We start from the raw sequence: 12,526 nt of genomic DNA, 5'->3' as shown, positions 1-12,526 counted from the left end.
TCTTAGAGCTCCCAGTCTCCAGGTAAGAAGTCTGACTACATGAGGCCCCCATGCTGTAAGGAAGCCTCAGCCACATGGAAAGACTGTGGACAAGTACCCTGAAGTCTAGTTCCAGTTTAGCCCAGTCTTTGAGTTATCCCAGCCCAGACACCAGATAAGTGAGTGAAGAAGTCCCCACAAGATTCCAGCCCCTGGCCATTGAATCACCCCCAGCCATTTGTGTTTTCCTAGCTGAGGCCCCAGACAAGGTAGAGCAGAGTACAAATTGTACCTTCTGTATCTTATCCAAATTCCTTACCCACAGAATCAATGAGTATACTAAAATGAGACTGTCATGCAGCCATAGGTAACTGAGACAATACCTAACAGAAATATGTATATAAATTCACTGAAATATAAATACAAGGATATTCATAGCAGCACTATTTGTACTAGCTCCAAACTGGTGACTACCTCAAAATGCCTATCAGTAGTGGAATAGATTAATAACCTGGTATATTCATACCGTGGAATACTACACAACAATAAGAATAAACAAATTATGGCCACACAAAATAATATGGTTGATACCCACATTTAGGGCTTTGAACAACACAATCCAGACACAAAATCATATATTGATTATTTCATTTATATATAATTTTTATAAATTTAAAAGTAGGCAAAACAAAGCAAATCTATGATGTTAGAAGTCAGGATAGTGGTTACCCTTGAGGCAAGTAGTAGCTAGAAGGTTTATACTCCGGGTAGTGTTCTGTTTTTTGAGCTGAGTGTCGGTCACATAGGGTTGATCAGTTTGTGAAAATTTGTCAAGCTGTATACTGTAAATTGCACACTTTTATGTAAATATGTTCCATTTCAATAAAACTGGAAAGAAAGAAATTTGTGCCTTGGAAGCCATGAAATAGAGTATTTCAAAGGGAGAAGGATGGACAGCACAGAGACAGTAACTGAAAGGTGATGGTCTTGAGGCTTAAAAGAAACAATCTTGGTTCCAAGTGAAAGCAAAAAAAGTCTGGAAGCCTACTAAGTTTTCAATGGAACTTTACTGCCAAAAAAATCCCAAGACTGGCCTGATATAACCTGTGAGAGTTAATTCAACCCACTCCAAAGTAAACTGTGAACCCCAAGTCTGCACCAGCAGAAGCAGACTGAAGACAGTGAGGCTCCGAGAAGCAGACCTTCCAGTGCCCACAGAGATGTGGCCACGGAGGATGAGAGACAGGGAAGAAACTGAGCCACAGCCACAAAGGACCTTTATGTCCTCTAGCGTCTCTCCCTTCCTTGTGCCATCCAACTGACTGGTACATAGGTGTGAGGGCTGGAGCTCCAGAAGCCACCTTGGACCTTGAGAAAGGAAACCATGGGCTATAAAGCAGTGGGGTGATGAGATAAAAGACCCAGAGAACTTGGCAGTGAACCAGGCAGCGGACCCTACTGCAAGGGCTGGAGGTCTCCACTATCCTACTCAACTGCACTAGGTGATTGCTACAGACCAGTGACGGCTGCATGCTGCCCATTCCCCCCTTTTCTGAATGAGAGTTTTAAACACTAAAACCTATTCTCAATCGTTGTTTAGCAGATGGGTTGTCATTTAGTTTATAGGTCACTGGAACATGAAGAGTCACATCTGAGCCTGAAAAGAAGGACTTCGAGCTAGATGTCAGAGGGCGAGACCTCTGAGGTTTCTCTTTTGGAAGATGAGTGTGTTCTAGATGTGGGAAGGGAGTATAAAATGGATGTTTAACAGCCAAAAGACAGACTGTGATAGAGATTTGCTACTTGCCTATGCCAGGAGCCGTTGTCCTCCTTTTCCTTATGTCAGAACCACAAATTTAAATGGGAAGGTAGGCAGGGGCGGCGAGGACGGCGGAGGAGGGGGCCGTGGCTACGATGGGGGTGCGGAATGGGTGGAAGAGGCGTCTGTGAGGGCGGTGAAGTCTCAGAGGAACATCGTGGGGATCCACGACTATCAACTGTTCTACAAGACGAGTAACAGCCACCCTCTTTGCCGCTTTGCTGAAGTGGGGGAAACTGATCACGTGCACATATTTCTGAACATATCTGTGCCTTGTTGATTGGGGAAGAATATGGCTATGTCACATTTGTTGTGGAAAAGAAATGTTTTCTTGCCCACAGGGTAATTTTAGCAGTCAGGTGCCAATATTTTGGAGCATTACTATATGGTGGAATGTGACAATCTCAGCCTGAAGTCAAAATCCCTCTCCAGGACACCACTGCAGAAGTCGCAATGCTACTTCCATATATCTATTTAATACACTAGGCAGGCGAGGCTGACACATAAGAAGGAGGAGGTGGGCTTCCCTGGTGGCGCAGTGGTTGAGAGTCCGCCTGCCGATGCGGGGGACACGGGTTCGTGCCCTGGTCCGGGAAGATCCCACATGCCGCGGAGCGGCTGGGCCCTTGAGCCATGGCCGCTGAGCCTGCACGTCCGGAGCCTGTGCTCCACAACGGGAGAGGCCACAACAGTGAGAGGCCCGCGTACCGCAAAAAAAAAAAAAAAAAAAAAAAGAAGGAGGAGGTGCTGCTGGACTTTCTGAGTCTGGCTATAATATGGATTTCCAGAGCTGGAGGACTCTACCTCTGAGTACCTCTGCACCATACTTAACATGCAGAATGTCTGTATGACTTTTGATGTTTCCAGTCTCTACTCACTTCCCAAGTTAACTTGCATGTGCAGCATGTTTGTGGACAGAAATGTTCAGGAGGTGTTCTCAAGCCAAGCCTTCCTCTCCCTTTCTAAAACAGCACTTTTAAACGTCGTATTAAAAGATTCATTTGCAGCTCCCGAAAAAGATATTTTCCTAGCCTTGTTAAACTTGTGTAAGCATAATTCAAAGGAGAATCATGCTGAAATCATGCAGGCTGTGTGTTTGCCTTTGATGAGCCTCACTGAACTTCTGAATGATGTGAGGCCTTTGGGACTGTTGTCCCCTGATGCCATTCCAGATACTATTAAAGTTCAATCAGAGAGCCGGGACATGGACCTCAATTATAGAGGCATGCTCATACCAGAAGAGAACATTGCAACTATGAAGTATGGAGCCCAGATGGAAAAAGGGCAGATGAAGTCTGTCTTATCAGAGGGTGACACCCAAGATCATGATTTGGATCATGGATTTTCTAGGCATCTGATTGATAATGACTGCCGTTCTGGCATCGAGATTAAGCCGTGTCAGCCGTCCATTAGCAATCATATTCGGATATTCCTGTTGGACCGAGATAGCCGGTCTCATTCATATTCCATTGAAGTGTCAATGGATGAACTTGATTGGATCAGGGTAATTGATCGTTCACAATATCTGGGTCGTTCTTGCAAAAGTTATATCTTCCAGCCCACGTCAACAGGTATATTCAAATAGTTGGGACTCATAACACAGTGAATAAGAGTTTTCACATTGTGGCTCTTGAACGTATGTTTACAAACAAAACCTTCACTCTGGAGGAGGGGCTAATAGTGCCCATGGAGAACGTTGCAACAATTGCTGATTGTGCCAGTGTGATTGAAGGGGTCAGTCGGGGCCAAAATACCTTGCTGATCGAGGACACCAAGAACTCTGATTGGGATTCTGGCTATACATGTCATCAGCTGCGAAGTGGTACAATCGGGGTTCAACTGTCACAGCCATACATGATCGGGTCAATGTGGTTATTACTGTGGGACTGTGAAGATCAGAGCTACAGCTATTATGATGAGGTTTCCACCAACCAGCAGCAGTGGACCACGGTAGCCGAAAGAACTAAAGTCACCTGCAAATCCTGGCAATCAGTAACTTTTGAAAGACAGCCAACCTCCTTCATCCGAATCGTTGGAACACACAACACTGCAAACAAGGTGTTCCGCTATGTCCACTTTGAGTGTCCTGAGCAGCAGAGCAGCCAGAAGGAGGAAAACAGTGAGGAATTGGGGACAGGGGACACCAGCCTGGCCAGTCAACAGCTCAACCTGCACGTCCCGTAGGCCCCCAGCGGCAACTCACTGCCTTCCAGCCCAGGCTCCAACTCATACTCAGCCATCCAGCAGCACCGATGAAGGTGGTGCACGTGTGGAGTGACTCGGGTGGGCCCAGATGGCGCAGGAGCCGTGTCCTCCCCGAGCCGGGATCCCTGTGGACGACCCCCCATCCCTCCCTGGGAGGAGCAGACCTGGCTGCAGAAACGGACACAGAACAGGATTCCTTCCAAGGACACAGAAGGGCTGCTTTGTTCTCCTCCATTTGTTCAAATCAGGCTGGTCTCCAGTGGGAGAAAGTGGGTCTTCAATCTTCATCAAGTCCCCTATTAACACCCTACCTCTCTAATCTAACCCCACGAAGGGCATGGAAAGAAGTAGTAGACAGGCCCGAGTCGGAATATAAAAATGGCATATGAACACGGGAATGGAAGAGCATATATTAAACCTTCATTACCTGGAGGCACCCTTTAGGAAATGGGTTTCCATAGAGTGTTTCCTTTTATGGAGCACATTGCCCTGGCAACTAAATGATTTTTTATTTCTTAAAGTTATTCTCCATTTGCTGAATCATAGGTGTTCCAGATCTTTTTGAAAGGCTCCAACAGCAAATCGCTTGTTTTAATCCCTTTTGATGCTGTAATTTTCCTTCCTTAGTTCTGAACGGTTGAGCGTGGGGTAGAGCTGAGAAATATGGTGCGCGTCTCCTAAATGAGGCACAGATGCCATTAATCATGGCACCTGGTCTGACAAGGAAAATCCTTTGAGGAAGTTCAACAAAATACACAATAAGCGGGCTTCCCTGGTGGCGCAGTGGTTGAGAGTCCGCCTGCCGAGGCGGGGGACGCGGGTTCGTGCCCCGGTCTGGGAGGGTCCCGCATGCTGCGGAGCGGCTGGGCCCGTGAGCCGTGGCCGCTGGGCCTGCGCGTCCGGAGCCTGTGCTCCGCAACGGGAGAGGCCACAAAACAAAACAAAACAAAACAAAACACAATAAGCAAGTCAATCTGTGGACACTGGAGTTAATAATCACTTGAACTGCCAAGTTATTAACCTGTCATTCCTGAAATGTATCCAGCCTTTAAATTTGGGAGGTTGACAGGAAATAGTGATTATTCCACCAGCTAATTTAATGTTCAGAAGTACAGATAGATGAATGTATACCAACTTCTGGTTGGGCTGGACCTGTCCTTGACTTGCCACAGGTTAGTGGAGCCCTGTGGAGTCAGCCTTCCTGCCAGTTGGTGTCAGGAACGCAAAAGTGGGCCTTTCCCACGTGCACGGTGGTGATCAGTGGTTGCTGTTTTCTCCCCAGACCATAATACTCAGCCAGGGATTGGAAAAAAAATATCAGTTCTAAGAAGCTTACCTCTTAATCCTCACTGAAACGATCTCATCTGACAGTTGTCACTTGATCTGGCTCTGTGTGTCTGAGTAATTTCCAACCCAGTGCTAACCGCCCTGTGTTAACTTGATGAGATTGTGTCCGGTTTTTGCTAATTCCCAGAGTTCTCCCCTTGGCTGGCTGTTGTGATCAGGTCCTCTGCACACACTGCTTGGAGGAGGGGGTGGGGCCGACTGGGGGTCCTTTCTGTCTTAAAGACACATTCATCTTGGGTGTACAAAGAGCCAGTGGGTCAGCTGTTTCCTCCTAGTGTGACATAGCTGTGAGTGATTTATCAGTATTGGAATAGTAGGATATCTTCAAACTGCATGATTAAACAGGCAGATTGTCTTTCTGCTAGTCAAACAAACAAACAAACAAAAAAGCAAATAAATAAATACATGGGAAGGTAATTCAACCTACTAAAGTTCTGTAATTCCCAGCCTCACTTATAGCTAGGTGTGGTCATGTGACTAAATTCAAGAATGACAAACTGAATTGGGAATTCACTTCTCTTCTCAATACACAAACAGAGGCCAATAAACAGTTCAATGATATCTTCAAAACATGAAGAGAAAATAACTGTCAGTGTAGAATTTTATATCCGGGGAAATTCTCATTTGAAAACAAGAGCAAGATAAAGACATTTCAGACAGGACTTAAACCCACAGACCCTTGACTGATAGAAGTTCAGAAGATATACTTCAGGAAAAATAAAAACGACCTCAGAAGAACAATCAAAGGTGTTAGAAATGAAAAATGAGCAATAAAAATTATAACCATATGGAGAAATCTAAATACACACTCGACCATGTAAAATCATCATCATCGTCATCTCTAATTTGTGTGGTTAAAAAGAACTAAAATTCTGGACAGCGATAGCATATAATTTGGGAGAGAGTAGTTTGAGTTAAAGCATTCTAAGGCCTTTGTATTTTGGGAAGGAAGGTAAAGATAGTAACTGTGCAGGTGCTATCAATGCCCTGCCTGTATAGCCTTGGGCTTTACCATTTCTGGACTCTAGCTTAACTTATAACTGGAAACATTTGAACCTTTTCCTGAGGGCTTCTTCTGGCCATTACAGCTCCCCTGTACATGGGCAGGACAAGCTGGAAGTGCTGAGGAATTAATGTCTCCAAAAGAAGCCCTCAACTAGGAACTGATAGGAGTTAGCTGATAAATACTCCAGCTCCTGCATTCCTTGGCACACATTCTACACTGTCTCCTTGAGCTTCCTATTGGGGTTTAGCTCTAGTTGGCCACGTTGGTAACAAAAATAGAGACCCTTGATTAGTGTCCTTCCCTTCCCTGTCTCATCTCCCTTTTCCTTTATCAGTGTTTACTCAAGCCATCTCCCCAATAAACTATTTTACCCAAATTCTTACCTCAAGTTCTGCTTCTGAGGCAACCCAAACTAGCATGCATACTAACTTTGGACTTTGTTAAATATTTGTATTAAAATTTCTCAAATAGCCATTTAAAAAATAGTAAGAAAAACAAATGGAAAGAGAGGGAAAAATCCAATCAGTTAAAGTGGAGTCAAGAAAGGATGGAGAGATATACCATGTTCTTGGATTGGAAGAATCAACATTGTGAAAATGACTCTACTACCCAAAGCAATCTACAGATTCAATGCAATCCCTATCAAACTACCACTGGCATTTTTCACAGAACTAGAACAAAATATTTCACAATTTGTATGGAAACACAAAAGACCCCGAATAGCCAAAGCAATCTTGAGAACGAAAAACAGAGCTGGAGGAATCAGACTCCCTGACTTCAGACTATACTACAAAGCTACAGTAATCAAGACAGTATGGTACTGGCACAAAAACAGAAAGATAGATCAATGGAACAGGATAGAAAGCCCAGAGATAAACCCACGCACATATGGTCACCTTATCTTTGATAAAGGAGGCAGGAATGTACAGTGGAGAAAGGACAGCCTCTTCAATAAGTGGTGCTGGGAAAACTGGACTGGTACATGTAAAAGTATGAGATTAGATCACTCCCTAACACCATACACAAAAATAAGCTCAAAATGGATTAAAGACCTAAATGTAAGGCAAGACACTATCAAACTCCTAGAGGAAAACATAGGCAGAACACTATATGACATAAATCACAGCAAGATCCTTTTTGACCCACCTCCTAGAGAAATAGAAATTAAAAACAAAAATAAACAAATGGGACCTAATGAAACTTCAAAGCTTTTGCACAGCAAAGGAAACCATAAACAAGACCAAAAGACAACTCTCAGAATGGGAGAAAATACTTGCAAATGAAGCAACTGACAAAGGATTAATCTCCAAAATTTATAAGCAGCTCATGCAGCTCAATATCAAAAAAACAAACAACCCAGTCCAAAAATGGGCAGAAGACCTAAATAGACGTTTCTCCAAAGAAGATATACGGACTGCCAACAAACACATGAAAGAATGCTCAACATCATTAATCATTAGAGAAATGCAAATCAAAACTACAATGAGATATCATCTCACACCAGTCAGAATGGCCATCTTCAAAAAATCTAGAAACAGGGGCTTCCCTGGTGGTGCAGTGGTTGAGAGTCCGCCTGCCGATGCAGGAGACATGGGTTCGTGACCCGGTCCGGGAAGATCCCACATGTTGTGGAGCGGCTGGGTCCGTGAGCCATCGCTGAGCCTGTGCGTCCGGAGCCTGTGCTCCGCAACGGAAGAGGCCGCAGCAGTGAGAGGCCCGTGTACCGCAAAAAAGAAAAAAAAAAATATCTAGAAACAATAAATGCTGGAGAGGGTGTGGAGAAAAGGGAACACTCTTGCACTGCTGGTGGGAATGTGAATTGGTACAGCCACTATGGAGAACAGTATGGAGGTTCCTTAAAAAACTACAAATAGAACTACCAGATGACCCAGCAATCTCACTACTGGGCATATACCCTGAGAAGACCATAATTCAAAAAGAGTCATGTACCAAAATGTTCACTGCAGCTCTATTTACAATAGCCTGGAGATGGAAACAACCTAAGTGTCCATCATCGGATGAATGGATAAAGAAGATGTGGCACATATATACAATGGAATATTACCCAGCCATAAAAAGAAACAAAATTGAGCTATTTGTAATGAGGTGGATGGACCTAGAGTCTGTCATACAGAGTGAAGTAAGTCAGAAAGAGAAAGACAAATACCGTATGCTAACACATATATATGGAATTTAAGAAAAAAAATGTCATGAAGAACCTAGGGGTAAGACAGGAATAAAGACAGAGACCTACTAGAGAATGGACTTGAGGATATGGGGAGGGGGAAGAGTAAGCTGTGACAAAGTGAGAGAGAGGCATGGACATATATACACTACCAAATGTAAGGTAGATAGCTAGTGGGAAGCAGCTGCATAGTACAGGGAGATCAGCTCATTGCTTTCTGACCACCTAGAGGGGTGGGATAGGGAGGGTGGGAGGGAGGGAGACACAAGAGGGAAGAGATATGGGAACATATGTATATGTATAACTGATTCACTTTGTTATAAAGCAGAAACTAACACACCATTGTAAAGCAATTATAATCCAATAAAGATGTAAAAAAGAAAAGGATGGAAAATAAGAAAAAATAAAAGTAACATAAATAGCATAAAAGGAGAAAAGAAAATTCATTCAAATATATCTGTAATAAGGACTTCCCTGGCAGTCCAGTGGTTAAGACTCCACACTTCCACTGCAGGGAGTGCTGGTTCGATCTCTGGTTGGGAACTAAGATCCCACATGCCATGCAAGATGGCCAAAAAAAATTTTTTTTAATCTGTAATAAATGTAAATGGGCAGAAATCTCCAGTTGAAAGACAAAGATTAACAGCTTGATTCTTTTTATATTACAGCTATATGTTGTCTTTAAGCTCAAGGGTAAAACATAAGAATAATAAAGATTGAAATTAAAAGCATGGAAAATGATATATCAGGCAAATTCTATTGAAAGAAAACTGGGGCAGCTAGACTGATCATAAATGAAATAGACTTTAAGGTTTAAAATATTACTAGTTATGAAGAGTTACACATATTGATACAAAATTTATTTCACAGGAAGATTTAATAATTCCAGACTTGCAAATATCTACTAACACATCTTCCAAATATAGAGAGCGATTTCCAGTTTCTGCATATAAGGAGCTTGGAAGTCACCACTCCATCCTAACAGCAAGTAAAAAGCTGGACAAACTGAAAAATTAACAATTCTTTTTAGATCTGTGAGAGAAGTAAGGTCACAGGAGAAACTTCTGGTCCCCAAGTTGGAGAAACAGATAAGTGGTTAAAGAGAATCACAACATACCAGAGCAGAAGTCTATGCAGGAAGCAGCGTGCGGCAGGGCAAACTTATAATTGATGAATTGCTGGACAAATTTGAGAGTTAAAAATTATGGGGGGAGGGGCAAGAGTGTGCTTTGTGAGTTTTATCTCTAGGAGCTCTACCCTGTTCTCACAGTAAATATCAAGAAAAAAAAAATCCCCTTGTGCTCTGAGCAGGGTGTGGGACGGGGGAGGAACTACTTTTAAATATACAAGACACTCTGTTCTTCTTAACAAGGTCTGCCCTTAGAAGAAACTAGTTAACCAAGGCCTAACCTGCTGGGTTTTATCAGAAATCTAACTGACCTGGAGGAAGGGAAATACCCAATTCCAGCCCACTCTACTCTTCCTGTCCCACCTAAGGGGCAGAAAAAAACTGAAAACACTGTGAAGCTCATAGTCCAGAGACGTAGGCTCACCAAAAGACTGAGATCTAATCATAGGACTATATAGAATGCTGCCCCTTTCCTTATACTTGCCAGCACATCACTAAAGTCCTGTTTACAACTGATCCATTTAAGCATTACATCATGCCCAGCTATCAAGAAAAAATTACAAGGAGGGCTTCCCTGGTGGCACAGTGGTTGAGGATCTGCCTGCCAATGCAGGGGACATGGGTTCGAGCCCTCGTCTGGGAAGATCCCACATGCCACGGAGCAACTAGGCCCGTGAGCCACAACTACTGAGCCTGCGCGTCTGGAGCCTGTGCTCCGCAACAAGAGAGGCCGCGACAGTGAGAGGCGCGCGCACCGCGATGAAGAGTGGCCCCCGCTCGCCGCAACTAGAGAAAGCCCTCGCAGAGAAACGAAGACCCAACACAGCTAAAAATAAGTAAATAAATAATTAAATAATTTCTTTAAAAAAAGAAAAAATTGCAAGGAAAAAGAAACAGTTTGAAGAGATAGATCAAGCATTCGAACCAGACTTTGGATGTTGGAATTATCAGACAGGGAACTTAAAATAACTATGATTAATATGCTAAGGTCTCTAAGGATAAAATATTCTGCATGCAAGAACAGATGAGCACTGTAAGAAGAGAGATGAAAACACATCATTACAGATCCTTTGGATGTTAAAAAGATAATAAAGGAATCCTATGAACAACTCTATGCCCACAAATTTGATAACACAGATGAACCGGACCAGTTCCTTGAAAGACACAATATGCTCATTTAAAATAACAAAAGGCAGAAGAAGAAATAGACAATCTAAATAGGCCTATATTTATAAAGAAATTGAATTGATAATTAGTAACCTTCCAAAACAGAAGGCACCAGACCCAGAGGGTTCACTGGTGAATTCCATCAAACATTTAAGGAAGAAATTTTTATCAATTCTATATACAATCTCTTTCAGAAGATACAAACAGAGGGAATACTTCCTAACTCATTCTATAAGGCCAGTATCACCCTAATACCAAAGTCAGACAAAAACATTACAAGAAAAGTAAACTATAGACTAATATCTCTCATGAATACAGATGCAAAAATCTTCAACAAAACATTAGCAAATTGAATCCAACAATGTATAAAAACAATTATACACTATAACCAAGTGAGATTTATCCCAGCTATGCAAGGCTGGTTCAGCATTTGAAAATCAATTAATGTAACCCATCACATCAACAGGCTAAAGAAGAAAAATCATATCAATAGATGCAGAAAAAGCATTTGACAAAATCCAACACCCACTCATGATAAAAACTCTGAGTGAACTAGAAATACAGGCAAATTCCTCACCCTGAGAAAAAAATATCATGTCATACTTAATGGTGAGAAATTAGAATCTTTCCCCCTAGAATCAGAAACAAGGTAGGATGTTCTCTTTCACTGCCCTTTTTCAGCATCATGCTAGAAATTCTAGCTAATGCAATAAGATAATAAAAGGAAATGAAAGGTATACTGTTTGAGAGGAAGAAATAAAACTGTTTTTGTTCAAAGATGACATGATTATCTATGTAGAATATTCAAAAGAATAAAAAAAAAAAACCTCCTGGAACTATAGGAGATTATAGCAAGTTTGCAAGATACAAGGTTAATATACAAAAGTTAATTGCTTTCCCATATACCAAAAATGAACAAGTAAAATGTGAAATTAAAAATATAATACCATTTACATTATCATTTTCCAAAATGAAATACTTAGGTATAAATTTAACAAAATATGTACAAGAACATATGTACAAGGAAAACTACAAAACTCTGTTGAAAGAAATCACAGAAGAACTAAAGAAGAGGTTATTCCATGTTCGTGGATAGGAAGACTCAAGATTGTCAAGATGTTAGTCCTTCCCAATTTAATCTACAGTTTCAGTGCAATCTCGGTCAAAATCCCAGAAAGTTATTTTGTAGATATTGACAAGTTGATTCTAACGTTTTTACGGAAAGGCAAAAGAATAGCCAACATAATATTGAAAGAGAACAAAGTTGGAGAACTGATACTACCCAACTTTGAGTCTTACTATGAAGCTACAATAATCAAGACAATGTTGTATTGGCCAAAGAACAGACAAATAGTTCAACGGAACAGAATAGAGAGCCCAAAAATAGACCACATAAATATAGTCAACTGGTCTTTGACAAGGAGCAAAGGCAATACAGTGGAGAAAAAAACAGTCTCTTCATCAAATGGTGCTGGAACAATTGGACATGCACATGCAAAAAAAAAAAAAAAAATGAATGTAGACATAGCCCTTACACTTTTTACAAAAATTAACCCAAAATTATATCATAGACCTAAATGTTAAATGCAAAACTATGAAACTTCTAGAAAATACCATAGGAGAAAATCTAGATGACCCTGGATTTGGTGGTGACGTTTTAGATATGACAGCAAAGGCATGACACACATG

General features: G+C 41.8%; 1 pseudogene; it reads left to right on the top strand.

Annotated features, from left to right (window-relative positions):
• The first annotated feature begins 2,035 nt into the window (after positions 1-2,035).
• On the top strand, positions 2,036-4,054 carry LOC101283228 (BTB/POZ domain-containing protein 9-like; annotated as a pseudogene).
• The last annotated feature ends 8,472 nt before the right edge of the window (positions 4,055-12,526 follow it).

Source organism: Orcinus orca, chromosome 13 (genome assembly GCF_937001465.1).
Source record: "Orcinus orca chromosome 13, mOrcOrc1.1, whole genome shotgun sequence".
Taxonomy (NCBI): Eukaryota; Metazoa; Chordata; class Mammalia; order Artiodactyla; family Delphinidae; genus Orcinus; species Orcinus orca.
The sequence above is the reverse complement of the archived record's forward strand: the minus strand, read 5'-3'. Positions and strand labels throughout refer to the sequence as shown.